Source organism: Aplysia californica, unplaced genomic scaffold, assembly GCF_000002075.1.
Source record: "Aplysia californica isolate F4 #8 unplaced genomic scaffold, AplCal3.0 scaffold00105, whole genome shotgun sequence".
Classification (NCBI taxonomy): Eukaryota; Metazoa; Mollusca; class Gastropoda; order Aplysiida; family Aplysiidae; genus Aplysia; species Aplysia californica.
The window spans coordinates 582,840-586,706 of record NW_004797375.1 but is presented as its reverse complement, the minus strand read 5'-3'; positions in this window follow the sequence as shown (position 1 = coordinate 586,706).

The window sequence follows — 3,867 nt, the reverse complement described above, 5'->3', positions numbered from 1 at the left end:
GGGGTCACACTCATAAGTTTTAACGTCACTGGTACGAAATGTACAATGGCGCCATTCCTTCTCTATTCCTTTTATATCAAGCTTTTTTTCTTACTGAGCTCTTAATTTAGGCTTGGGCTTAGCCAAAGAAGACGCCTGGCATTGCCAGAAAAGGGGAAGGGAACTTCAAGTGGTGGGGGGATGGCTTTAATTTAACTTATAAAATGTTTGATTGCAAGACCATATCTTAAAAACTTACATGTAAAGACATCTAGTTCCTTGTCTCAATGAACAAGCCATGATTTAATCTATTACTTACTTGGGGTTGTTTATAACACATGTATGAGTGTACGTGTGTGAGTAAATGAGTGTTTCAGCTGCGTATTATATGTGCGTGTGCGTGTGCGCGCGCTCGTGTGTATGTGTGTGTGTGTGTGTGTGTGTGTGTGTGTGTGTGTGTGGGGGGGGGGGAGTATTTTTCAGTCTGAATGTACTCCATTAAAGCAGAAATTTACTGCCATAAAGAATTTCCGGCAAAGGGCAAATAAAGAATCCTATCTTATCTTACAATGGTGTTAGGACGCAAATGAAAACAGAACAAACAGGATATCCTGCTAGTCACTCAATCATGGTGCGTATCTATATTATAGACATACGATTATTTATCAACTTTAGGCGTTATCTTAGTGTACGGGCGTACATATGGACTAAACATGACCCTATCGGCGAATCCAAATAAAGAAATGCGTATTATTTTTGATAAAATTGATGTATCGCTATCCAAAAATTACAAAGCTCTATCTTTTCAGTACCTAGTTTTGAGAAATTTGACGTCAAAATTTTTGAGTTTCACAAAATGCTAAGCTTTTTCGAATATAATTATTTAAATATCTTGATAACGATTCCGAATAATCTTACCATTTTGACAGAGCAGATAGAACATTTGGTTTCTGACACCATGGTCTTAGTTACTCAAACTACCAAAAATGTCAGATAGAACTATGTAATTCTAAGGTAACCATATTATGCTTAACTACAGCAAAGACAATCGGTCAAGTTTTGAAAACACTGTGACTCACAGCTGGTGGGTGCGACCTTCAAAGTTTTATAACGTACGATCCAATCCTAATACTGTTGTTTTTTTAAATAGATTTTGCGTTGGATTTTTACGGCCCTATTGGCACAATTTAGATCTATCAGGAGGTGGGCTTCCGACCCCTACCTGCCAGGGCCAACCCGGTCTGAGAGGGATACAACGTCCGATCAGAAAGTCAGGGCTACCCGATAAGAATTTTCTCTTCTCTCGGGAATCGAACTCGGGTCTCCTGTGTGCGGAAGTGAAGCTCCTAAACTTTGCACCATAGACGCCCTACCGTGCTCGTGTCTACCCAACTTTATCAAACATGTGGCGAGGTGGCGTATGTCATTTAGGGCAATGGTAAGTCGCCAACATAAAGAAAGACACCCGAACCTTGTATAGTTCCAGTTTTGTTCTCGTTCACATCCTTGCCAATGTTCATACGATACTGATTTTGTTATTCCACTTGTGGTTTGAGGGTGCTCGTGTGGGGTCTGTCAAAGATCGTAGTGTGCGATCTTCGGGTCGGTTCTCTTTTTTTTTCATATCAATCTATCATCCTCATCTCACCTCCTCATTTTCTGTGTATGTTACTCTTAATTAACACCTCTGATCTTCGGCGCTTAAATGACCCATTTGTGTTAAAAGTGCTATAACACTATACCTAAATGACTAAAATTACGAATATTTCTGTCACCTGTAGTATAAATAGTTAGGCTCTTCGTAGTGCTCCCAGAAGATGCAAGTTTGCTTACCATGTTTAGAAGTCATTTTCTCAAGAATCTCTGTCGTTTTGTTGCAGGGCTGCATAACAGGTAGAGTTGATTGAGCTTTCCTTGAGAAATATATAATTTGTGTTGAAGATTTACAATCTCTGAATGGGAACAAAATAAAGGTTTTGTCTTTGAATCATTTTTACACAACTAACAGAGATACATATTTTATCAAGAACCGGTACTTCTGTCTCTTTATAAGGATGGTGTATCTCACATGTGGCGTCGATGGCCTAGTGGTTAGGCTGCCGGACTCGTAATTTTGAGGTTGCGGGTTCGGGGGTTCGAGCCGCGGGCCCGAATTTTCCTCACTCCACCCAGGTGGGAATTGATACCCGGCCACAGACAGGCAAAGATCTTGTCAGTTTGTTAGGGTTTTAACGCCTATAAATGGTTGCTTGCACTGTATGCTTCCCAGGAAGTTGATGTTTTTTTCAGAATGCTCTCAGGTCTGCTGGGGTAATAGCATAGATTGTGGAGCGCATAGATATATTGCTGTTGAGCGGGGGTTAGCGCTATACAAATTATTATTATTATTATTATTATTATTATTATCATTATTACTTTTTGCAGATTATCCGTGGCGTCTCTTTTTTTTGACTGAGTCAAGTGGTTTTGAGCCTTAAAAAAATAAAACTAAAACAGTCCAAGTTCAAAATACCCCTTCTAAGGTTCATGATAATACCAACTGAGCTGAATGTGGGCTCGACGCGCGGGCTCTTAATATCAGCTCAGACAAATATTGTCCATAACCTTGCCCCCGTTATTTTCATGAACTGATTTGTTCTATAGTTACTATCGCCCTAATCTTCTTCATGAGAGATAAATGGACGCAGACTGTTGTTTCTTCCTTTCTAAAACATGTAATGGATACGTTTGATCTGCCGTTTATCATTGATAAAATGCTTGAAATTGACTCTCTAAACAGGCCTACTGACCTGGCATCCGATGTAAAGGTAAAAACAAGACTTCTCATACCATGCTACGTTTTTATCGTATGTTTTTGCTGTTATCGGTCCACTGTTAAAATGTTTGAACGGTCTCAGGGAACAACTTATCAAAGCAACTTTGTTTAGAATGGACACGGTTGGCTTTTTCACCGAGGCATGCCCATCTCATTACAGGCTTTGTGTCTGGTAATATAATCTTAAATACAATTAAAGACTCTGACGAGCAAGAGAGATTTAGAAAGTAGTATCTCAAACGAAACATGAGAACTAATAACCACAGTGTCAAGATTTCTTCTTTAATTTTCATCTCAGTAGCCCTTTCGTGAGTCAGAATCTGAGGCAAGGGATGGAGCAGTTACCGGTGTATCCTGGTTGTCAAGAAGCGACGGTTTCTCTTCAAACTAGTTCAAGTAACCAGTTTCACCAAAAAGAAGGGAAATGTGAGACCAAAAAAAACTTATGATAGAGGCACCCAGGCGATAACTAATTCTTAATTCATTGCTTCTATTGTTTTGAAGTGAGTCATCTGCCCAAAAGGCTTTTAGCTAACCAAACCAATTCCCGGGAAGGTTTTTGTTTTTTAGTTATGTTTGGGGCTTGGGGTTTATGTTGTTTGTTTGTTTGGGGGGTGGTTGTTTTTGTTTTGTTTTGTTTGGTGGTTGTTGGGTTTTTTTGTTGTTGTTGCTGTTGTTGTTGTTGTTGTTGTTGTTGTTGTTGTTGTTGCTTTGTAGTTGAGATGCTGTGAATTCCTCTTTGCGAAAATATAATTTGTGTCCCCTTTAAAAGAAAGGAAAAACGTAATTAAAATCGACCTCACAAATGTTAATACTTTAGGCAGAAGTAAGATTGTGAGAAAAGTTATAGCTAGGACTATTTCAAATGTATAGCGATAACTCTTTTAGTAGTGTCATATTGCACTGGAGTTGTATATAACGTCGAGTTGACAAGATAATGACCTTTTGTTGCCAGGTACACACTCATTGTGATACTTGAAACACTAACCAGAAGAAGTGAAGGGAGTATTCCAAACCAATACAAAGTGCGAGGTTGAAAATGAATCATCTATTTTTTTTAAAATAGCACTTTG